A 4,580-nucleotide genomic window follows, 5' to 3' on the forward strand; every position below is an offset into this window, starting at 1 on the left:
GTCCCCAACGTCCCCACGTCCCCACGGCAGCGCGGCTCCGGGGCTGGGGGGGGGCCGGGCGCCCTCGGGGTGACACCGCGGGGGCTTATGAGGGGCCACCCCCCCCCGGCCCCGCCCCCCGGGGGGTGGCACTTGTCACCCCCCCCCTCCCCCCCAGTGTCACTTATCACCCCCCCCAGTGTCACTTGTCACCCCCCCCAGTGCCACTTGTCACCCCCCCCAGTACCACTTGTCACCCCCCCCCAGTGCCACTTACCGCTCCCCTCCCCCAATGTCACTTGTCACCCCCCCAGTGTCACTTGTCACCCCCCCAGTGTCACTTGTCACCCCCCCCAGTGTCACTTATCACCCCCCCGTGTCACTTGTCACCCCCCCAGTGTCACTTGTCACCCCCCCCAGTGTCACTTATCACCCCCCCGTGTCACTTGTCACCCCCCCAGTGTCCCTTATCACCCCCCCGTGTCACTTGTTGCCCACCCACTGTCACTTGTCACCCCCCCCCAGTGTCACTTGGTGTCACCCCCCCCCCCCCCTTGGTGTCACTTGTCCCCCTCCAGTGTCACTTGTCCTCCTCCCCACCCCCCCCACTTGGTGTCACTTACACCCCCCGGGTTATTTCTGGCCCTGATGGGCGGGGGGGGTGGGGTGGGGGTGGGGGTGAGACCCCCCCCCCTCCCCTTGTCACCTTGTGTCCCCCCCCCTTGTCCCCATGTTCACCCTCTTGTCACTATGACCCCCCCCTTGTCCCCATGACCCCCCCCCTTTGTCACTATGACCCCCCCCTTGTCCCCCCCTTGTCCCCATGACCCCCCCCCTTTGTCACTATGACCCCCCCTTGTCCCCATGTCCCCCCCCTTTGTCACTATGACCCCCCCTTGTCCCCCCCCTGTCCCCATGATCCCCCCCCTTTGTCACTATGGCCCCCGCCTTGTCCCCACGACCCCCCCCCATGTCCCCCCCCTTGTCCCCATGACCCCCCCCCCATGTCCCCATGACCCCCCCCCTTGTCCCCATGACCCCCCCCCCCATGTCCCCCCCCTTGTCCCCATGACCCCCCCCCACTGTGACCATCTCGGGTGTCCCCTGGTGGGGGGGGGGTGACGGGTCGTGACCTCGGGCCGGGGTCACCGGGACCCCCCGATGTGTGTGGGGGGGGGGGCGGGGGGAGGGGCAGGGGGAGGGGCCACCGAGCGGCAGCTGCTGCCGGGGGCTCCGGTTACCGGGGGGACACGGGACCCCAGACCCACAGACGCCCCATAGGGGGGGTTGGGACCCCCATGGCTGCCCCATAGAACATTGGGGGGCTGGGGACCCCCATTCTGTGCCCCATAGGGACTTGTGGGGCTGGGGACCCCCATTCTCTGCCCCATAGAATGTTGGGGGGCTGAGACCCCCATTCCCCACCCCACAGCGACTTGGGGGGCTGGGACCCCCATTCCCTGCCCCATAGAATATTGGGGGGCCGAGACCCCCATTCTGTGCCCCATAGGGACTTGGGGGGCTGGGACCCCCATAGCTGCCCCATAGAATGTTGGGGGGCTGAGACCCCCATTCCCCACCCCACAGCGACTTGGGGGGCTGGGACCCCCATGGCTGCCCCATAGAACATTGGGGGGCCGAGACCCCCATTCTGTGCCCCATAGGGACTTGTGGGGCTGGGACCCCCATGGCTGCCCCATAGAATGTTGGGGAGCCGAGCCCCCCCATTCTGTGCCCCATAGTGACTTGGGGGTCTGGACCCCCCATTCCCCCGCCCCATAGCAATTTGGGGGTCTGGGACCCCCACTCCCCGCCCCACGGCCCCGGTGCCCCCCCCCGCAATGGTGACTATGGGGGGGGCACCCCATGGCAGGTATAAATCCCCCCGCAGGGACCCAGGCGTCCGGGAGGGACCCAGGCGTTCGGGGGGGGCGGGGGGGAGGGGCGGCGGGTGCCCATTGACCCTATAAGGGGCCGGCGGGTGCTGGGGCCCAAAATAGCCCCATGGGGGGGGGAGGGGGGGGGGAGGGGCAGCAGCTGCACCCCCGGATTAGAGCCCGGGCCGCCCCTCCCCCACCCCTGCTGCCCCTCCCCCACCCCGCCGCCCCTCCCCCCGCACAAACGCGGCCCCAAACCCCCCATTTCTCACCCCAAAACTCACCTTCCTGACCCCAAACCCGCCCCTCCCCCCCCACAACACCCCTCCCCCCCCCCACCCCCGGCGCAGCCCCTCCCCCCCCCCCCCCCCGCCCCTCCCCCCGCACCAAAACGAGACCGAAATCTCTGATTTTCCGCTTTTCTTCCAAAAAGCGCCGCCGGTTTTCGTCCGACCCCCCAACGAGGGGATTTTTGGGGGCGAAAAGGGGGATTTTGGGGGCGCCCCTCCCCCCGTAGTGTTCGGGGGGCGCTGAAGTACCTGGGACCCCCCCCCCCACCTTGGGGGGAGGGGGGGGGGGCGGGGAGGGTTACAAAAAGTGGGGGGAGGGGCGCGCTGAGGTCCATGGTTGGGGGGGAGGGGCGGGATTTGGGGGTCGTTGTTACGGGAGCTGCTCGGCCCTGCGGGAAAGGGGGGGAGGGGTCAATTGGGGGGGGTTGGGGGGGGGGTCGTCCCCCTCCCCCACCCGGTGACACTCACAGGTCGTCGGGGTCGGTGGCCGAACGGCTCCCGGAGCGATCGCGGCCTGGGGGACAATGGGGGACAATGGGGACAATGGGGGGACGTTGGGACATTGGGGACAATGGGGACAATGGGGACAATTAGTGGGACAATGGGGACAATGGGGGACGTGGGGACATTGGGGACAATGGGGACAATGGGGGACGTGGGGACATTGGGGACATTGGGGACAATGGGGACAATGGGGACAATGGGGGATATGGGGACATTGGGGACAATGGGGGACACAGGGACATGGGGACAATGGGGGACGTGGGGACATTAGGGGGGACGTGTGGACAGTGGGGGGATGTGGGGACATGGGGACATGGGGACAATGGGGGACAATGGGGGACAATGGGGGACGTGGGGACATTGGGGACAATGGGGGACAATGGGGGACAATGGGGGATGTGGGGACATTGGGGACAATGGGGGACGTGGGGGACATTAGGGGGACGTGTGGACAGTGGGGGGATGTGGGGACATGGGGACAATGGGGACAATGGGGACAATGGGGACAATGGGGGACGTGGGGACATTGGGGACAATGGGGGACAATGGGGACAATGGGGGATGTGGGGACATTGGGGACAATGGGGGACATGGGGACAATGGGGGACAATGGGGGACAATGGGGACAATGGGGACAATGGGGGACGTGGGGACACTGGGGGGACGTGGGGACATTGGGGACAATGGGGGACAATGGGGATCGTGGGGACATTGGGGACAATGGGGGATGTGGGGACATTGGGGACAATGGGGGACATGGGGACAATGGGGGACAATGGGGGACGTGGGGACATGGGGACAATGGGGGACATCATGGGGGACAATGGGGGACATGGGGACAATGGGGACATTGGGGCACATGGGAAGACAATGGGGGGACAATGGGGGGGACATCATGGGGCAATATGGGGGATATAGGGGGACATGGGGATATCGGGGACATAGGGGGACATGGGGGACAATGGGGACAATGGGGGGATGTGAGGACAGGGGGGACATGGGGGTACGTGGAACACGGGGGTCAGGGGGAGGGGGTGGGGGGTGTCACGTGACCCGCGTGCCGCTCACCCATTGGCCGCTGCGCCGCCACGACGTAGCTGAGCAGGGTGACGTCGCTGGGCCCCCCGGACTCGAGGGGGATGGGGTGCACCCGGAAGTGCTCCAGCATGTCCAGCACCGACTGGAACCACAGGTGCTGCACGCGGCACTGCGCCTCCTCGTTCAGGGACAGACGGAGGTGCTGCGGGCGGAAACGCGGACGTCACGTGACCTGTGACGTCACAGACCCCGCCTATGGTGTCATGGACCCTGCCTGTGGTGTCAAATCCCCGCTCACGGGGCTCAAATCCCCACTCGTGGGGCTCAAATCCCCACTCATGGCGTGTCCTGTCTGGGTCGTCAATTCCCCATTCACGGGGTGTCCTGAATGGGGGTCACTGCGCCTCCTCGTTCAGGGACAGACGGAGGTGCTGCGGGCGGAAACACAGACGTCACGTGACCTGTGACATCATAGACCCCGCCGATGGTGTCATGGACCCTGCCTGTGGTGTCAAATCCCCACTCGTGGGGGTCAAATCCCCACTCGTGGGGGTCAAATCCCCACTCATGGCGCGTCCTGTCTGGGTCGTCAATTCCCCATTCACAGGGCGTTCTGAATGGGGGTCACTGCGCCTGCCCATTCACGGACAGATAAAGGGGCTGCGGACAGGATGACAGATGTCACGTGACCTGTGACGTCATAGACCCTGCCTGTGGTGTCATGGACCCTGCCTGTGGTGTCAAATCCCTGCTCATGGGGGTCAAATCCCCACTCATGGTGTGTCCTGTCTGGGTCGTCAATTCCCCATTCACGGGGTGTCCTGAATGGGGGTCACTGCGCCCCCTCATTCACGGACAGAGGAGCTGCGGACAGAATGACAGATGTCACGTG

At 66.3% G+C, this 4,580-nt stretch overlaps 1 long non-coding RNA gene across 1 annotated transcript; it reads right to left on the bottom strand.

The window, feature by feature from the left end:
* Positions 1 to 2,261: 2,261 nt before the first annotated feature.
* On the bottom strand, positions 2,262 to 4,375 carry LOC135577999 (uncharacterized). Its single transcript, XR_010469418.1, has 3 exons — positions 3,719 to 4,375; positions 2,615 to 2,660; positions 2,262 to 2,535 (listed from the first exon to the last, which is right to left on the bottom strand). It is a non-coding gene; the product is annotated as an uncharacterized LOC135577999 (long non-coding RNA).
* Positions 4,376 to 4,580: the final 205 nt, after the last annotated feature.

Source organism: Columba livia, unplaced genomic scaffold (genome assembly GCF_036013475.1).
Source record: "Columba livia isolate bColLiv1 breed racing homer unplaced genomic scaffold, bColLiv1.pat.W.v2 Scaffold_2092, whole genome shotgun sequence".
Classification (NCBI taxonomy): Eukaryota; Metazoa; Chordata; class Aves; order Columbiformes; family Columbidae; genus Columba; species Columba livia.